This window comes from Hippocampus guttulatus, chromosome 9 (genome assembly GCF_054856545.1).
Source record: "Hippocampus guttulatus isolate MCC_2025c chromosome 9, RoL_Hgut_1.0, whole genome shotgun sequence".
Lineage (NCBI taxonomy): Eukaryota > Metazoa > Chordata > Actinopteri > Syngnathiformes > Syngnathidae > Hippocampus > Hippocampus guttulatus.
In genome coordinates this window covers 2380819-2401539 of record NC_141269.1, presented here as the reverse complement: position 1 = coordinate 2401539, position 20721 = coordinate 2380819, and the positions used below count along the sequence as shown (strand labels likewise).

Here is a 20721-nt window from a genome sequence, read left to right as displayed (position 1 = left end):
AGTGCATTTTAGGTTCATCTTGAAATGTCACTTGAAAGCCCAATGTCCTGAAGTTTTTGTGACTAATGTACGTAGTAGCCAGCAAGATGGTAAAGTAAAACCACTATGAGTGACTTCATTCGTCAAATCCGTGCAGAAATGTGACCAGACTGGTCCTGGCGCTAATGACAGTCACGGTTGACAAATTCACATCGCGCTCCCCCGGCATCTGTGGCTTCCTCTTTGGGCGGCAAATTTGTCACGGTTGATTGCTTCGGTAGCGCCATTTAGCAGCCATCTCTATCCTCCCTCCCCTTTACACGAAAATCCATTTCCAGACCCCTTACTGACACAGCATCGAAAATTGCAAGGGCTTCCCAGGAGAGGCTTTGGGGAAGAAGGGTCTCGTTTGACGTTTTTCTTCTTCCAGCGAGATTCGTGACGTTTTTGTTACTGTATGTTTCTCCCTGTGCACACATCGCAGTGGGAGGTGTTATGTGTGAGAGAGCGAGAGAGATACTTCGACAAACCTTGTAATCCTAAATCCTTCTGGAAGAGAAAAATAGTCTCTCAAAGGCGACAGCTGCTGTCTGCTTAATAAAAAATAAATAAATAAAATGAAGACGAGGAAGAAATGGTACGGGGGGAAAAATCACGTCGGCACGTCTAAGAAAGTGTGACGCTGCTAAGAGGAAAAACAAAGGCGGGAATGGGCTTTGGGTGTCGAGAGACGGAAGCGGTCGTGATAGCGACAGCCGTTGATTGTTTTCGCCGCTGAAAATAATGACAAGAGCTGACACAGAAATGTCATCCCGCATTTGGAACCGGTGGCAATCTCGAAGCGACAGCCTGACGATTTCAGTTCCACGAGGAAGCCTTGGGAGACAAATATATAAAAACAGTCTCACCCAAAACCTTTTGAAACAGAAAAAAAACATATTTCATATTTAATTTACCAGAACAGGCTGCTCCGTATGATCAGATGATGTCTTTGTGATGCAGTGTTTCGCTCATTCTCGTGCGCTGCATTCCAAGTCGCTCAGCAGTCGGATATCTGTGATCACATTTATAAATCTGTAAAATATTATCTGTTCTGGATCATATGAAGGCTTGATGCTAACTGTGAAAGCTACTGTTCTAGACTTGGTGACAACGGACGGCTCCAAAGCTTATTCAGAGCCTGCATTCGTCCTGTCCTGTGCTGCAGATTGGCCAGTGTGTGTTTTCAAGATGTGCGTTTTTAGGGCTTAGCATTTCTACCAGTATGATACTGACCAAACTGAGTCGCACATCTTGACGGTAAAAAGTAAAAAGTAAAAAGAAAACAATGGCAACAAAATAATATGAAGAGGTTTTGTAGAGAGTAGACATTCCCGGTTAGCTTAGCCTAACAGTTTACGATAGTAGCATAATGTTAGCCTTCGGTGAATGAGCTCACAACAGCATCGAATTATTTTACGGCTAAGGTATCTTGAACCATGAGATGCTGTGCCCTCTTGATTTTTGATGAATTCACCTCAAAATGCAGACAGCCGTGTCACTTTATCCGGACATCCGTGTTAGCAAGTGTGCTTTTTGCGTTGTGACTCAGTCTTTCAAAATGTACAACATTGAAAAGACAGAGAGCATCTTACCGGTAACGGAAAAAGAAAGTGACCTATTATTTTTCCGGATGCAAGATGCCGTCGCTATCCTTGTTAACTTAGCTCACCATGGATAGTAACTAGACTTTTGTCGCAAAATGCGCAATGAGCTAACGGCTGAGCGTGATTCGACCGTGGCTAAATTACCGCGGAAGAGACAAAGCGATGCCTGGTTTTGGGGGTGGTGGATTTGCGTTGACGGTTCCGGCTGATACCAAACTCTCTCCCGCCCTTTTTAATTGACATTTTTTTGAAACGTCACTGTGCAGTGCTCCCAACCTCGTCCTTATCAATGAGATGCAGCTTCAGTAAACAGTGTGTGTAATTCTGCGGCAATCCGCGTTGGGGCTGCGGCAGCGATAAGCGGATGTTTGTGGCTAACTTTGTGGATTCACCTCGCCGGAAGACGGCAAACACGATACGTCTCGGCGAGTGGCTTTCCAAAAGCGTTTAGAAGCGCATAAATTAAACACTCACTTATCCTCGCGTCTCTCATTTGCATACGCTGTCGTAAATACTGCCTGACTACCGTTACCTGGCACGTTTTGGGTGCCAGGGCAGGTGGAGACGCTAATGTGCCATTAAAACTTGAGCGGGCTCCCGAGCGGTGATTTTCATTCTGATTGAAAGGCTGGTGAGACTCTTTAAGATGCACCAACCCCCTCACCACCACCACCACCACCACCACCAGCCTTGTCTGTTCAAAATGATTGACGACGCAAGCATCTAAGCTACTATTTGCGGGCTGACGGATTGAGGCCGAGCGAACCGCTCGACAGATTGTTTATGTTTGTATTTTGCTCGTTTTTCTTCATTAACGCCCGCCAGTCAGTCGCAGGGCACAAATACAGACGAGCAGACCTTCACACCCACATCCACACCGTCACTGAGTGGGAGCCGTTTCCCACGCTGCCCGCACACACGTCCGGTGCGTGTAGCGCTACGCCGTCAGCGACCCTCAGGGAAAATGTTCCATTTGATATCGCGTTGACTTACTCGTCGGAGTGGTATTTCACTCGTCATTCACGTTACACCGTATGCCAGAAAAAAGGGAAGCGTGGCATGTCAATCACAATGAGGATGATGTTATTTTGTTGTCATTTTCAAGGTTGACACGGCGGCGCGTTGGGTAAAATAAGCGGCAGACAAAGGTCACTCGTCATTCCGGGAAGATGTTCTTTCACATTGCGGCGCGGCGCGTGTGATTGATGCCCTTTCTCCCTTTTCCTCCGATGTCCTCCTCCATCGTGAATGACCGGGTCTGTTTTTTACTTTTTCGTCATTGAAGAAACACGTGCCGACATCTAGCAACCTTTGCTCTCGCCGTATGTTGAATTGTTTTGGTGGATCGGCCAAAGTCCACCTTTGAGTTATTGGAATTTTAGTCTTCAATTTCCAATTTAATTGAAAAAAAAATAATAAGAATAAATTTAGGTCGAATTGTTCTTCAGATTCATGGCATTTTCCATTCATTTCAATCGAGTTACAGTTGTATCGCGAGGCACCGCTGGGGGAGGTTCACTCCTTTTCCATTCACTTGCATTTGCATTATTGCCAGTATTATTCACGCCTGCCCCATTATTCCTCCGCATCCATTATACATGATTTAATTTGAGCCGTTTTTGCGGTACGGTGGTCGCAGGGCATCGAGCTCTATTGTGTAAAAAAAAGCAGGCGCCGTGTGTACGTGTGAGCAATGATTCCAAATGCAACATTGAGCGAGCTTACCACGCGGCTCCGTAGTCAGGGAGCAGGAACGCGGCCCGTCCGCACTCGCGCCCAAACCGCACGCTCATGTAAATGGAGTCTGCGCTGAGGTCGCCCGCTATTTCGGGAGCAGACAGGCTGACTCCGAAGGAAATGACAGACTAACACTCGGGAGACGGACGCTCGCTTTTCAGGCGTCTCCGCGGCAATCCATGAGCGGACGGCATGGAGGAAAAAGTGGAGGGGGAACGTGTGTGCAGAGTTAACTGGGAGTTCAAACCCAAAAACAAATGTCGCAGACTCCCAACGTAGAACATGGGGGCTGGGATGGGGGGATGGGGGGTACCAAGCACCATGCATTTTCATAACCAATGACAAAAAAAAAAAAAATGCAATTGGAATCGACGGGCACACATGCAAAATGCATAAAATGCTTAATACAATTTATTTCCGTTTTCTTTGGACATTTTTCACTGCATGTAGAAAATATCCATTATCCTAACGCAACACTAGATTTGAAACAAACAACAAAATAGCCAAACACTGTAAAAAAAAAAAAGGAATTTCCAGTACGAACTGCGGAGGGCTGTCTTGACGGCACAAATCTACTGAAAGAAAGAAAAATCTGCCATTTTGTCGTGAATATTACAACTGCACCATATTAGATTTTTTTTTTCTTCAGACAATGAGCACTTCTGGATGTCAAAAGTTGATCTTGTCCTCTCATGTGCTCAACAGTTTTTTTTTCCACTGGAAGGTGGAAGTATCTTTTCTAAAAAATAAAAAAAATTAGAATAAAAAAAGTAAAAACTTAACACTAGAGTCAAACCCTGCATATTTGTTGTTTTGTACCTGTGCATTTGCATACTTCTTAGACCATACTTTTTTTAAACTGGTTTTCTTTTTGGCCCAATATTCGTTCATATTTTGGATGTTCCCATTTTTTACAGGATCCCCCCCCCCACTCCCACCGCTTGTCGTGAAAATGTTTTGCAGCTTTTTTTTTAATGTATTTAATAATTTAGTTTTAATCCAATAGGTCAGATGACCGATTGGTCATCCAAGATCACAAAGAGCACGCTTTTAACATCCATCTTAATCCATGTGGAGAATGTGTGGTACATTTTTTTTTCTTCGTTTTTGTTGGCGAAAAACATTCATTTTTCATCCACTTTGGTTGAGCTAATGTAGTGTGGAAATTTCTCGGACACTTTCCATGGTGACATGCGCCTTAGTCTGCTAGCTTCAGGCTAATGATACCATCGGAAAATGGTTAGCACTTCCGGGCATGTGGCATGTGTTGCAGAATTTTACATGAATAACATCGAATATAATGACAATATAAAAATTGCTCACAGTCATACCGTATTCTTCATCCTCCGCGAAGAATGACCACAGGAATCCAATTTGAGCTCGAGGCAGGACACACCCTGCCGCTTTGCGCGAATATGAATCCCATCGCTAGTGTTGGTTCATCGCACGACTCATCATTGCACTCCCGGGGCGATACGCTCATTTATTTTTAAAGCTCTCGCTGGTAAATAGTCACCGACATGCTCAATTGGCAATTTGGGGTCTGACTAAACCTGTTACACATGCGTTGCTTCTTTTCGATTCTCCTCGAGCTCATACCAATCGTGTGGTTTGTGTCGTGGAGCGCACGTGGACATTATTTTCACCAAACGTCTCTTCGCTATTTTAAGTCTCTGCTCCCTGTATTTTTGTCTTCTACTTGTAACTGTTCTCGGTACAGTTAAAGTCTTGCTATAATTTTTATTGGGGGGGGGGGGGGTGTTAGCTTACGTGTCACGATAAGTGAGGGCATACCCAATGTCCCGCCAGTTGATATCGAGGCGATTGCAATGGCATGTCTGGAATCTGCAATGGAATCCGTCGAAGCTTTCTCAAGCAAAATGTGCCGACTTGACCAAAAGTGGCATTCAAGTCTTCAACTCTTTATCGACGATTCTCTTGGGGGATGACAGCTGTCAAAAGCAACTCGGGCCATCAAAGTTGGCTTGGCTCCGAAGGTGGTTTGAAGTCTGTGAGGAAAAAAAAAACCCAACAACAACAAAAACAAACACACACACACACTAAGTGAGCTAAATCTCTCGAGTTAGAATTCCTCTGACGCTCGGCTCGCCATAAATGCTGACACCTCAACCCGCGTGGGGGGGGGGGGGATGGAAGCTGATAAAAAGTGCATGCAATTCTCGAGAGGGTGTTATAGATAGAATTATTTGCATCCAAAAATGTTTTGCAATTTAAATAACTCGTGTGTTTGCATTTGCCGTCCTGTCTTTTAAGGGTGATTTTCTGCATGTCATCATGGCCGCCGTCTTTTTGCAACGTTGACATCCAAACGATTTGTTTTTCAGCAGAGGGGATTGTGAGGAAATAATCTCAACGCGATGAATTACTGAAAATGAATACGTTTGTTTGATTTCGTTTTACAAGAATCTCATGTGAATTGAGTTCATCATTAAATCGACGTGGAAATGAGTCCAGTCTGTGAATTTAGTTGAAAATTTTATTTGATGATTTCCTAAACGTAAGTACTGTATGTATAATTGAGACAAGTACTCAATTATCGTAATTTCCGGACATCTTCCTCGACACGTATATATCAACTTGTCTCACCCTTACCTTTTCCGCTCGAGCGCTTCCCGGTGGCCGTTAGAGAAATCGTTATATAGGCCGCTTCATTCGATACAATGCAGGGTTGAAAGCGTGACAAAAGTCGCGCTTTATAATCCGGAAATGACGGAACTCAAAAATACCTCTTTGGCTCATTTGTTTTTAATGCGTGATTCAATTCAGTTTATCTGTCAAAGTTGATATTTTGAAGAATTCATTTTAAATTAAAAAAAAAAAAAAAAGCAGATTATATTATTCAGTGAATTCATATTTATTCCTAGACACACACACAAAAGCACCGAAAATCGGTGCCAACTTTTAAGCCCTTCGTGCACCCTGTAACCTGATAACACGATAAGCTGTCCACCGTCGTGATGGCCGTCCCCGAAAGGGTTAATGATGCGCTAGAAGAAGAATCTCTGTGAATGTTTTGAACTCCCGATCGCATGCCTCAGCTGTGTGGGATAGAATTTCATTTTCAGACCGCAAACTAGCTCAGAAGGAAAGCCATCGACAGCGCCTCTGTCGGCTGGAGCCAAGTACTGTAGGACGTTCGCATTTTAACTCCATTGCTCCAAGACCTGATTCATCATTCATCTATCGGACATGATATGAATTCATCAATTTGTGTAGTAATGGTCTTTTTCTTTTCTTTCTTCTTTTGTTTTTTTTTTACAAGCAGTACGTAAAATGACATATTGGTCCAGTGATCCCTTCGCCGACGGCCACCCAACCATGAAAAACTTGCCTGTATTTATTTTTATTTTTTTTTTAACACCGCCTCCTCAGGGGATTACTGCAAACGATTATGCGGGAGCATGAAACTCGTGTGATGTTGTTATGAGAGGGGTTCGCCGCCCTCGCTCGCCGTGTGACCGGAGTTATGGAAATGAATGCATGGACATGGAGCAGATTGAACACTGTGCGAGCGAACGCTAATCAAGTCGGCCGCTCGCGGTAATTTTGGTCCGTGAATGCAGATGTGAACTGAGGAGGGCAACAAAGACCTGCTCATGGCTAACGATCGTCGACTGCCTGCTAATATATTCCTCGATTCATCAACAACTATGAATTGATGAATCATTTCGTGATGATGTTTTGTTGTTCTGAACTGATCAACTTTTTTACTTCTTTTCTGGCGGGTTACAGAAAAAAAAAAAACAGTGATTGAGTCCATTTGTGTTTGCATGAGCTGCAAAGTCAATTCGTACCAATCAACTGTTTTCAAACAAAGGGATGGCGGCGCATTTGCAGTCAGCCGCTCTTTCGATATGCTGCGTGTGGTCGACGGGTTAGCGCGTCCGCCTCACAGTGCAGAGGTCGTGGGTGGAGTTTGCACGTTCTCCCCGTGCCTGCGTGGCTTTTCTCCGGGTACTCCGGTTTCCTCCCGCATTCCAAAAAACACGCATGGCACAGTGTGAGCGTGGATGGTTGTTGGTCTCTGTGTGCCCTGCGACTGGCTGGCAACCGGTTCAGGGTGACCCCCGCCTACTGCCTGAAGACAGCTGGGATAGGCTCCAGCATGCCCGCGACCCTCGTGAGGATAAAGCGGATCAGTAAATGGATGGATGGATGCATAAATTGACAGGGGGCCCGGTGTCGCGCTTCAACCTCACAGTGCAGAGGATCAGGGTTCGATTCCCGGCTGCAGCCTTCCGATGTGGACTTTTCATGTTTTGCCCCTGCCTGCGTGGCTTTTCTGCGGGTACTCCGGTTTCTTCCCACATTCCAAAAGCATGCATGGCAGGCTGATTGGACGCTCTAAATTGTCCCTGGGTGTGAGTGTTAGCGCAGATGGTTGTTCGTCTTGGTGTGCCCTGCGATTGGCAGGCGACCGGTTCAGGGTGTCCCCCCCCGCCTACTGCCCGAAAACGGCTGGGATAGGCTCCGGCACCCCCCGCGACACTTGTGAGGATAAAGCGGTTCAGAAAATGGATGAATGGTTTTCCATTCATCCATTTTCTGAACCGACAGATTGACAGATTAATTGTTTGTTTAAAAAAATGATCAGTCGCAGCCCGAGTACAAAAACCCACACTGTCCTACGACCTAAGGGAATCCCCGTGTCGTCAAAGAACAAAGTCGAAATTGTTTTTCCACCTCCAAACCAAGAAAAAGCGAAAAGGATTTGTTTTAGCTCATCACAGGGCGCATCTTTAAAAAACACTAAAGATTCAATCTGGAGTCCAGCCATAACCACCAACTGGCTTGTACATTAACCTTAAAATGTGTTTTGGATTTCCTCCCATCAATTAAAGTGTCAACTTGTTTGTTTGTTTTTTGCGAGCCAGGAGTCAAGGACTTGTTTGGGCCGACCGACTTCTTCCCCAGCCTCCATCGAGGCATGAAAACAACCTTTTTTTATCTTCTTCTTTTTACGACATCTCTTCCTCTTTTCAACTTAACAGCCAACGCCGATGCTCGTCACGCATTCGGCAAAGCTGTAAAAAGTCATGCCGTCATCGCGGCCCGCACTTTCCCTTGAAGCGACGCGTTAAATGACGCCCGCGGGGATTATAATCCTACCGGTTCGCCGCGGTGTACATTATCGGCGGAGAGTGAACACGGAACGCGGTTAAACGGAACGCGGGCGATACTCGCCCGTGAAACGACTTGGAAGGACGCCTCGCAGGATGCGGCCGGCTGCCGGACCGGTCGACGTGCGCCAAAGAAAAGCATTATCCCCCCCCAATTACGCTGCTAATTTGAGGCATCTAGTTGAAAGATGTATGTGCGTGCGCGCGTGCGTGCGTGCGCGCGTGCGTGCGTGCGTGCATGTGCACGCACACACACACATGTAGTCACAACATTAGCAAGCTAGCATCATCCACTGACAACGCGCACACACACACACACACACACACACACGTAGTCACAACATTAGCAAGCTAGCATCATCCACTGACATGGAGGCTCTTTTCACACAGAGTGATCCTCCGTCGGAAAGCTGAAAATTCCTTCGCCTTTTGGTGGAAATACTGAGAAATTACAATCGTTGTTCCTTGGCCTTTCTCCTGGATGCACTGCTTCCAGTTACAATGTGTATGGATACAATTTTTTTTTTAAATTCAATTGCATGTGTTGCAATGCCCAACGCCCCCCCCCCCCCCCTATGTGGAGTTTGCATGTTCTCCCCGTGCCTGCGTGGGTTTTCTCCGGGTACTCCGGTTTCCTCCCACTTTCCAAAAGCATGCCCCGTGGCAGGCTGATTGAACACTCAAAAAGTGTCCCGCGGCGTGAGCGCGGATGGTTGTTCGTCTGTGTGTGCCCTGCGATTGGCTGGCGACCAATTCGGGGTGTACCTCGCCTATTGTTTGAAGACAGCTGGGATAGGCTCCAGCACCCCCAGCGACCCTGGTGAGCATAAAGCGGATCGGAAAATGGATGGATGGATGTATTTGTAATGGGCATCAATCCAAAATGGCGGACTGAATAGTGGTGGCACTGTACTGTAAAAAACACAATTAAAAAATTTTTAAAAAACAACTCCCATTTCAAAATCTGCACAATAGCAGCGGCACAAAGGCTGAACCGCAATTTCGCGGGGCTTCCCTGGGTCAGCATTTCCGGAGCCTCACGTTTTTAATGTAAAAGCCACCCAACTAACGCAATTCAGGGCCCCTGCGTTCTCTCTCCTGCTACGCGGGAAAGTCGTGTTTAAAGCGAAATTCTTCCTTTTATTCATTTATCGCAGATATGGCTTAGCCTGCAATTGTTTTCTTTTCGCCTCGGGCGTGGACGAGGGCACGCTGCCGCGCTAAAACCGACCACGACCCTTCGATAAACAGCGCAAGACAGATGAGAGTGCTTTCATGCAGTCAGCAAATCATTTGGGCGGAGATTGATGTTCTCCCACCCGCGTGTGTGTGTGTGCGCGTGCGTGGTCCGCGGGCACTCACAAACGGACACTTTTCCTTGGCACTTGCTTGTTGTGCGTTGATGTCGAGTTTGTGGGGGCAACAAACAATTTCACTGGTCAACACAATTTTAGCGAAACATTTTAATCAGAGACGCAAGCACACTTGTACAGATCAATTATTGGCGCTGATTCCTAACCTGCCCTCGTTTTTTGTTTTTTTTCTCGAGCACATAAGGCTTTCGTAATTATTCGACTAATAATAATCCAATATGTAATATATTTCGTAATATTTATGAATTGAGGTTTAGGTCCATCTTCAGGTGGAGTTTTTTTTCTGAAACATCAAAGCTGTCACGTATGTATCCACGTGATTTAACACCGTACTTATTATGCCAAAGTTGCTTGAATATGAAGCGTAAAGAGAAGCGCTGTAAATAAGACACGCTGGGAAAAACCCTGAAATCCCCCCCCCCCCCCCCCCCCACGCCCCACCTCGCAGGCTTGTGAGAGTCAGATAAAGCGAGTGAAAAGGCTTTGTGTCAAGCTCCATTAATCCACGCCGGTTTTTAAGAGATGCTCGTTAAATTGTGTGTGTGTGTGTCGAGAACTAGTTTAATGCTGATGTTGCACCTCAGGTGTTTTTCTTTTTTTTTTTTATTTATTAAATCCCACAAGTTGAGCAACCAAATTCCCTCCACTCGGCTAACCGACAATATCTCAGCGCTTGTTGCTTGTTGCTTGTTGGAATGGTCACTGAGAAGTTAACTCAAAAAGAGTCAAAACCAATCAAAGTATGATCAAAATGACTTTTTTTTTTCCACATTTTTATTGAATTATTTATCATAAATTATGACCAGAACTGGGCAACACTTTCCAATCACAAAATGCTTCAGAAGCAGATCTAGCCGATACCGGGGATGTTGTTCATGCCTCAAGCCCCTTTTCCCGTCAAGCTAGCAAAACGTTTCTGACAGAAGTGTGTCACAATATCGTTATTTTGTAGGGGGGGAAAAAAAATAATAAAAATAGACCGCTGTCTCGGGGTGGGTGGCCATCTGCCACCTAAGTGGCCTGCAGAGGTACTGCAGAGGTGGCGAGTAGAGCAAAAAAAAAAAAGGGCTCACTTTTATGTCATTACAGGTAGCTTAGCGTTTGAAGCACTGGCTGCAGGGAAGGAGGAATTATTTCACATTGAGTCCAACCTCACTAGTTTGTGGTAGACTTTGTCTTGTAATCATAGCAACTTAGATTTGAAAGGTGCTTTTCGAGGGACTCAAGGACATGGAGGGTTCGAGTTTGGGTTTAAGTGTAACCCTTCAAATTGATAGACAGTTTGTCGTCGCTATCCAATGACAAGAATCCCCCCCCTCCCCCCCAAAAAAAAACTGGTTTACAACAAATTATTTGAGACATCTTCAGCTCTGCAAACTATTGATATCTTTTCCACATCACTATTGGCGGTGATTAAAGTGAACAGATGCTAACAGCCTTGGGAACGTAGCTTTGGGTATATTTAAGGGTTAAATGATATATATTGGTCACCCGTTACTCGCAGATTTAGGCATCGGCCTTTGTTGCCAAGAAAAATCATGTAAAAGTTGAATTCTAAACAAAACACCACAGGATTTGCCCTTGGGAAGCATTTCACAAGGTAAATGACAAGGGACTTAAGATAGACTCCAGAAGGATACTACAAAGAGATGTCACGAACTGGGCAATTTTATTTATGACTCAAATTTGAAAGGGCCTTTTAACATGATTGTCTGTGGCGTCTCTCAAAGTCAGAACTTATTCGTTTTCATTCAACAGGGATTTTTTGCTAAAACCAGTCAGGTTTAGTCCCTCAACTCTGCACATTGCGTGGGATGACCGCAGTCTTCTTTCCTGAAAGTGAAAACTCCCTCCAGGGCCCAGCAGAAGTTCCCTACGCAAGCTCAAAGCATGAAAAACCAATAATGCTTTCCTTACATTCCATTGTTTTACAAAAAGATAAATAAATCCTCTCCAAGTTACCATTTCTACATATGGAATCTGCTCAACACGCTCCGAGCTCAATCTCTCATTTAACAGCACTTTCGAGTCACTTGTGAATAGCACCTCTGCATCTTTGTCAGTGTAAAAGCATTTACATGTCTCACAACTCAGTGTGCTCCCATAAATAAATCACAGCGTCCCGCAATAAAAATAAAAAATAAAAAAATAATTCACAATCTCCCCAAACGTCATCTTGTATCGCAAAGTCATATCATTTGATCGGAAATGACAATAAATGCATTCGCATTGTCCTCTTTATCATTGCTAAAGAAAACATCTGCCAGCCGGCTGATAAACCCTCACAGTGTGTGATAAATAGCGATAAGTTTAGCTTGGCGGCAGCTAGCACGCTAAAAGCTCGTCAGTCCTTTCAGTCCATCCCCAACGTCAACCACCCGGACGGGCAGGCTCCATCGAGATACCGTTGCAAAGAAAGGCAAGAATTGAATCGGGGTCGCAATAAACAATCTCAGATTCATTTGCAGATAAATACATGTGAGGCACGTTCGCGCGCACGAGCCACCTGGCTTGTGACGCGTTGTTGTGCGTGTCGCTCAAGGGCGTCGAGTGGTGCGCTCCAAATTGTCTGCGATCTAATTACGGATGTCTCGCTCGTTGTCAGTCGCGCGGGCGAGGCCGCCTACGGCCCGTGGCTGCACGTAATGGCCCGTGAAAGCAGCGCAAGGGCGCATAGTCCTCATCTCCTATGCATGCGCCCTCACACTTTCAATCAAGAGAAAAACAACGCGGCGCTCTCTCTCGCGAGTGGACACGCTTGAACGTTTTATGTGACACTCATGTTGTTTATGGGATGAAATGCGCCGGAGTGGGGTCCCGCTCAACCGGGCCAGGAGATTCCGATTGCAGCCGTTCCAAAAAGCCTCAGAGGGCATAGCAAGAACCAAAGATTCCGATGTTGCTCTCGGGATGCAGACGGGGTCATGTGACAATCCAAACCCTTTTCAATTTACTCTGCGTGACTCAGGAAGACGCTGTCATATTTGCCATTTCTTATGTAGAGGATCCGCGAGTATTGTTATATTGTCATCTAATCTGCGTTGCGCCACCATTTCTGTTCAGATAGCCATTGCTCCTAAAACCACAACTCCCGATGCTAATCGTTAGCGTCAGAATGGGGTTCGCATTGTCTATTTGCATGAATCTAAACGGACTTTCCGAAGGCAAAGCTGCATGGTTGCTACACTGCTCACAACGTAGATGCTATTTAGTGTAAATCTCTTAGTTTAATGTTTAGTTTGATAGTAAACTAAGCGGACTCTCCCGAGGCAAAGCTGCAGCTGTTGCGCTGCTGAAATGGTTATACGGCCACACCAACGATGCTATTCAGCATGAGAATTAGCTTAGTGGAATGTGGGGCTAATCTGTGTGATTGTTTTTATACACTCAGTGTAATTCTCATATTTTTATGTTTAGTTGGACAGTAAAATGAAACGGGGAGTGCCATTATAAATATTAAGTGTTTATTTGCCCCGGTGCTGCTTATTGTGAAGTGGTGCCACTTCGCAATATTGGGCTTTTCCTCTTTAAAAAAAAAAAAATTGGGAGAATTTTTTCATCCAGGTTTTTGGAGAGAATTCTTTGGAAAAAAATGTTATTTTTAATTTTGGGAACATTTTCTTTTTGCCTCGAAAATTTTAAAATTTGTTTCCATAAGTTTACTTTTCTAATAATTTTTAAAAATAATTTAAAAATACTTCTTTACTGCCATGTGTTTATGCTAGGGGTATAACACAAAACAATTTGAATCAGAGTGTGTTGAATCAAACCATGTCAAATCATTCCGCTGATACATCGAGTTGTATATCGAATCGTCTTTTATTGGAGAAATGCACGCCTTTAGTTTAAAAAAATAAACTACAAATACTGGACACTCACTGTATTTTTTTCATCTTCAGTCTCAGAGTATACATTTTTTAAAAAAATTTTAAGCATGGCCCTAATATTCCTTAGCCGAAAAATCCTACATTTTGCGGAGAACGTTTACACGCTGCGCCATGTCTCTGGTTGACATCCAGATGGAAAATAATGCAGACTTGTTGCTTGCCCGCAGTCCCTAAACAGTCCCTGAAGCTGGATGACGGGAGGAGGGAGGAAGCGGCGGCAGGAAGCGCCCGGACAAGCAATAATTTAACTTTAATCTGAGCTCTGCAGGTGGACGCTGAACAAGTGAGCAGATTTATTCCCCTTAAATCTCATGTTATCGCACGCACACCCGCAAACACACACGCCCACACACATTCATGCACACACACAAGAAGTCTCGCCGGGAAAAGTTACAAGGCGGAATTACACTGATTGCCAAAGAGGTCAACCTTGATAAGGAGGGAATTGCTTGGAAATTGTGTTTACGTGCTGGGAGCGCATGCGAGCAAGTCGGAGATGGGAATCACTGGCCAAATGAAAAAGAATAAAGGGGGGAAAAAAAAGCAAAATGATGGGTTGAAGTCACAGTGTGGAAACTGAGGAGAAAGATAATGAACCTGCTGAGATTTGCTTATTGTTGGAAGACCTTTTTGAGTCACTGCCCTAAAAAAATTATTTGACAAAACTTTAACATTTGTTGTTGGTGGTGTTTTTCTTTTTAATTCTCTCCTATTTATGAAAAATAAACTCAAGCTTTATTAAATTTTTCATAAATGTGTGCAAAATTATGAAATATTAGTAATAATTAGGGATGGGCAAGTACCGATACCATTTCTTTGTATCAGGCCGATGCAGGCCTGATTTCAATGTATCGAGTGCTCCTGAGGTATACCGATACCAGCGAAGGCAAAACGCATGTGCGTCAAAAAGACAAACACGTCTTTGTTCACAATTACAGGTCGTTGTTTGAATTGAGGCGGTCCGGTGGCGCAGTGGTTAGCGCGTCGACCTCACAGTGCAGAGGTGTCATGGGTTCGATTCCGGCTCCGGCCTCCCTGTGTGACGTTTGCATGTTCTCCCGGGGCCTGCGTGGGTTTTCTCCGGGTACTCCGGTTTCCTCCCACATTCCAAAAACATGTATGGCAGGCTAACGGAACACTCAAAATTGTCCCTAGGTGTGAGTGTGACTGCAAATGGTTGGTAGTTTCTCTCTGTGTGCCCTGCGATTGGCCGGCAACCAGTTCAGGGTGTCCCCCGCCCACTTCCCGAAGACAGCTGGGATAGGCTCCAGCAGCCCCCGCGACCCTTGTGAGGATAAACGGATCGGAAAATGAACGAATATGACTTTATTCTACAAAGAAGATGCTGGATTTTTTTTTTCTGGAAACATACAAAATGAAATGTTTCGGCATCACATTTTGGAGTCTGATGAGCCTGCACATGAGATGTACTTTTTGGAGATGTCATGAAGTCATGAACTCAAAAAGCCTGCAGAAATGTTCTCATGGAGAAGAGTTGGCTCGTGACGAACGAGCGGGGACGTCAAGTTAATATTTGCGTGGCTATTGCCAATATGAGTCTGTCCTCTTTTGATTAAAACTTTCCCCTAATGATTGTTTTCATTTTGCTGTTTCTTCGGGGGGAACCGACTGGCTCGCACTCGCGCGTCTGCCATTCCCCAAAGAGATTTTCAGCTCCTTTGAGCTCATTGTTTTTCATTTTCCGGGGCCGCGACTTCGCTTCACTCTGCGTGCGCTCTCATCAGCATAACGCTTTGGCGCTCGACTCGCTCGGATTTCCCAGCGGAGGAGCGAAGGGCTCATTTATTTGCTTTTTGCTCCACTCCCAATAAATGCTCGTCGCTAATAAGCCCCGCCCCCCCCCCCGCTAGCCTCGCCTTTTTTTGGACAATGCTACCAGGGGTGCGACAGTACAATGGGCCTCTTCTCCCGGGAAAATGCAGAACGGTAGCCGCCGCTTCAGTCATCAGTCCGTCGGCCAGTCATAAAAATGTTGCAAATGATCCAAAAAAAAGACAAAACACCCCCCCCCCCACACACACACACATTTTAAACATTTATTCTGTTAAGATTCTCACTTTTTTTCATCAAAATTATGTAAGATTACTCCTTTGCTGGGGGGGGGAACAACTTTACTCGAGAAAAACATGGTTTATTTTTGGTAAAATTCCGCCTTTTGCCCCGCAACTTTATGAGTGGAAGATCGCAGCTTTTTTTGCCGTCTTTTTAAATGAATGAATTTATTAGTCGATTTGTTCTTCCGACATCGCCCTGTTCTTTTTGTGTTGTTTTGTGGTGCTCCTAGTTATGCTCAGTGTTCTTGATTTCAAATTTTTTTGAGCTGGGTGACTTTTTTTTTTTTTTTTTTTTTCCTTGGTGCTCAAAATATGATTTTATTCTTGGGAGATTGAATTTTTTTTTTTTAATCCGACTGACAACTTTTGTTATTCTGACTGTGTTAGGATAAGATGATTTTTAAAAATTATTATTACTATTATTATTTAGAATTTTCATTCACTAGATTTGCTCCTGTGTCCTCTTTTATGTCCTTTTTCCTGCTGTTTTGAAGAAAAGCCCTCTGTTTCGAGGCAAACTCTTTTTTTTGCCTCAGAAGAATACATCGTTCTTATCACCTCACATGAATTCTGTTTCGCAACAGAGCGGGTTTGGGAGCATTTTTAAATGTTGTATCGTCATTTTATTTTCGATGAATCATCTTGACATTTTCTTTTCTGGTAACGACAACGTCTTAATGGACGCGACAGCGCGACGTGCTCAGTGAGGCTCGTCCCTTTTACCCTTCACTAATGCCCGTTCTCCAATCAGCAGCTGTTGACACACTCTCAATTACGCCGCAGTGTGCCACTGCGTTGTCGGACGGGATGAACGATCGGCGTAATTTGTGCCTTGGGCCCAACCATCCATCACACATGGCCGGAGAGTGTCGATTTAGTGAAGAGAAGGAGTGAAGTGAACACCCTGGTGCGCACCTTGATGTTAAATCCACTCAGCAGAGACTTCATGACATGCGCGCTATGTGGCGTGTGGACAGACATATTGGCATGGCGTGTATGTAGATGGATGGACTGTCCAATTGGTTGTTCAGTCAGTTAGCGAGCCAAAAGTTCATTCGGTCTCTCAGTTCGTTGGTTAGTCAGCTCATCCATCAAGTTGTGTGTTTGTCAGTCAGTCATTTTGCATGTTCCTTTTTTTTTTTTTCTTTTTTTTTTTCCAAAGCAGTCACTGACTAACGGATCAGTCCGCGCTCGGAGGCCGAGACACCTCCCGGTGCAAACAATGGGCTACTTTGTTATTTCAGTGGGTTCTCTTTCCATCAATTGAGACGACTGTCACTTCACTCAAGGGCATCCGATCATGCTGGATGCTACGATTTTTTACAGCAAGAAATATTGACCATATCTACAACGTAGAAATGCTTTTCCTTTATCTGAAAAAGCAGCCAAATAGAAATGCACTTCCATCGATATTTTAAACACCGACCAGAAATGCAATAGCTGCACACCTGCAACAGTGTTTCTTATGAAATCACAGTTTCCTAAATGAGAGCAATCAATTAATTCACAGCAAAGATCGCCCTAGTTATGATATACTCACGCCGGGGCCAGCTCCATGGCGACATCCAGCATGCCGTTCATGTACCGGGGATAGACACAGAAGAAAGGAAGTTTCTTCGGAACAGTGGAGAATGGCAAGGTCGTTGGGTAGATGAAGAGAGTGTTGGAGAATGTCACGTGTGTGCGGTTGGACTGCAAGACGGATGTTCATGAGATAGAACGTTAACATTTCATTCAAACACAGCTTTGATATTGGTCATAGAGTTCAAGACCGCCCCCTCCGGCACTCTCCCCAAAACAAGGATAGCTACCCTCTAAAAATATATACTGTATATATTTTAAAAGATTGACAAAAATAATGTCTGCCAATAGGTGAACCCACGTGTGCCGATGCGGTCGATCAGTGAAAACTTTGCATTCCAAAGTTTGTTTTGTTTTTACCGTCAGTGTGTTTCCACAGGCCTTTGCCCGAGTGTCGGCCTCGTACCGCACAATGCCATTCTGCTCCCTGACCGGGGGAACAATTGGCGTCTTCCGGGTGTCCAGAACGTGGGTCGTAACCAGCGTTTGTTACCCCAAGCGAATTCAGGCCAAATTGGATTTTGTCAAGACCACAAAATGGGCGTGAGTGTCCGAGTGAAGCTTGGTCATCTAAACCACCAAAAAAATGCATGAGTTCATTAATTTCGTGGTTTCAGCGTAATTATGCCGAAACTCAATCCAAAGTTACCTTCACAAACAACACCGGCATCCTCGTCGTGACCACAGTCGTGTGTCCCAGTCCCCCCTGTGCCGGCACTCTCCCAGCTTTGCCTCGCTTCCGGTGCATTGGACATCGTCCATCCAAATGGGATCTTCGCCCCGTCCAAAGTGAGCCGCCCCCGGGGCCGCCAGAGCCCTGCCGCGGCCCATCTGTCTGCACACCACTTGTGCATCGTTCAGGTCCCAGTGGTCGTCCCCCACCGTCCGCGTCGGGAGATTTCCACTCTGCCGGAGCAGGTGGAGCTTCCACCATTCACCAGACGGACGTCTCCCTCATCCGCTGGTTCTGTTGGGAAAGGATACATTGGACTAGTGCAGTGCTTCTCAATTATTTTCTGTCATGCCCCCCACCCCCCTCGGAATTACTTCCGTTCTTTTGTCGCTGAGTGTGAGAGGACATCAAAGCAAATCGTATCCAAATCGGGTGAAAACTTCACCTGATCCTCTTATCATGAGCTGCAGAATCAGAAACGGCAACAGTCTTCTTGGCATCCCCATCCCGGCCGTGCGTCGACCTCGAGGCGAAAGAAAAACCGTGAAATGGAAAAAACAGGCAATCGTGAAATCTTGAGCAAATTGCTTTTCTTACCTCCCGACTGTTTTTCTTCCCCCGCGTGCTCCGCACAGGCCGGAAACGATGAAGAGTTTCTTCGAAGGTTTGATTTGCCGAATATTGCGGGCCCGTGAGCTACTGAGAGTAGATCACAAGTGCCAAGACACGACTCGCCACATATTTATATCATCAGACGGACTTTCGTTTTTGTCGAAACTGTTCCAGTTTGTGCCAACTCACGGCGCGTTCCGATGTCCTGCGCGTCACCGCAAAGTCTCCGGGAAGCAGTGTAGCAAAATGAAGGACACATCTGGCTACAAAACAGACTTTCGCTGCAGACGTGAGAACGTTATACAGGCGTGACTAAATATGGGCAGAAGACACACTTCATGAACTATCCGTCCATCCACCTGCAGGTGGATGGATGTTGTGGCTATACCGTCCCAATTTTTCCGTTGTGGCTATACCAGGGGTGGGCAAACCTTTTGGCTCGGGGGCCGCATTGACTTTTAAAATTTGACAGAAGGGCCAGGTCAGCACGAGCTATGGTACATTAAAAAAAAAAAAACTGCATTTGTTGACAGTCCATATCAAACATCAACAGAACAAAAGCATGAAAGTACGGTATTAATATACTTTTTTTAAATGACAAGTGTTGTTGATGACCTATTTTAGCCTGTGCATCGCTGCAGATGGGTTGTGATCAGACCAGTAGAAGTAGAGCGATACAGAGGTACTAGGTGGTCGAAAAGATTGCCCCGCCCCCCCCCCCGTGTTCTGCAACTTCAAGTCAATGCGCCACCTGGCGGTGAAATGCCTGTCATTACAAGTCCAATTGAAATGAATGCAATCATTCACATCGAACCTTAATTGCGGACCAACCTTCGGCGGGCCGGATTAAAAAGACCAACGGGCCGGATTCGGCCCGCGGGCCGTAGTTTGCCCACCACTGGGCTACACCATCCCAAGGTCGATTCTTGGTCACGCCTTTTCAGGCGTTTCTCATTCCCGAGCAAGCATCCAACGACTTGAATTTGTCAGCCATGTTTTGCTTTATCTCGCTGGGTGGATTTTCACCTCAACCCCTCGCTTCCCCTCCTCGAGGGAAATCAACCTGACTGAGCGACAAACTTACCATGAGACAGGTCTTGTCATTCAAGGCATAAAAATGCTCAATGTCAGGTGAGAACAGGAATGACAAAACAAGGGGTCGTTAGGTTTTTGGGTTTTTTTTGGTTTTGGTTTTTTTTGTGTTACGTAAGGATATGTGGGGAATGCAGAGCATTAGTCGGAGTCGTCTTAAATCCCTCGGCAGGCGGCTTTATGAGTGCTCCATCGAGAGGCTTACTTCACAAAAATGTCAGACTTACTTTCCTCCAAAGTGCCGATGATCACTTTGCAGCTCAGCCGCCGAAGAAAAGGGAAAAAAGAAAACGCGCAAGTGTGCTTTAAAAGCGGCGAATTCTCAACATTCATACAGAAAGTCTCACGACCGCACTCGAGTTGATGAAGCCAAACTACTTTCTCTTGCTATTACTCCATTTTTTTAGATGAGCTAGCTAGCTAGTTCGTCTCAAGGTTGGCGGGTAGAGAATCGGGAATCCGCTAGGATGGTCATCAGTAAGTCTGTCATTCACAAGTTTAGTTAGTCAACCAGATAGTTTGTCAGTCAGTCAAGTAATTTGTCAGACAGCCACAAAAAAAATAATAATAAAAGTGAGTCAATCAGTTCGTCTCTCAGTCAAGTCAATTGTCGGTCATCCACAAGTAAGTCAGTCGGTCATTTAGCTAATTACTCGTTCGGTCAGCTCGCTCAAATCTTTGCCGCTTGGTTATTTATAGGGCTGAAGAATAAATAGCGAATGTTACTGATCAATATGGGGTGGGGGGGGGGGGGGTGCATCCTTTAGGTCAACAATATTAAGCATAGTTGAGATTTCTGGGGAGATTTGCAGTGCGGCAGGACGTGGAACCGTGAGCGAATCCCGTCATTGTCATCACTCCACCGACGCACTTTTTATAGACGCTGTGTATATGCTAATCGAGGAAGACTTACTGTATGGCGTAG

General features: G+C 45.2%; 1 long non-coding RNA gene across 1 annotated transcript; it reads right to left on the bottom strand.

Moving 5' to 3' along the window:
- Positions 1-18291: 18291 nt before the first annotated feature.
- Positions 18292-18799, bottom strand: LOC147199823 (uncharacterized). The gene is made up of 3 exons (XR_015101869.1): positions 18690-18799; positions 18538-18615; positions 18292-18386 (listed from the first exon to the last, which is right to left on the bottom strand). It is a non-coding gene; the product is annotated as an uncharacterized LOC147199823 (long non-coding RNA).
- Positions 18800-20721: the final 1922 nt, after the last annotated feature.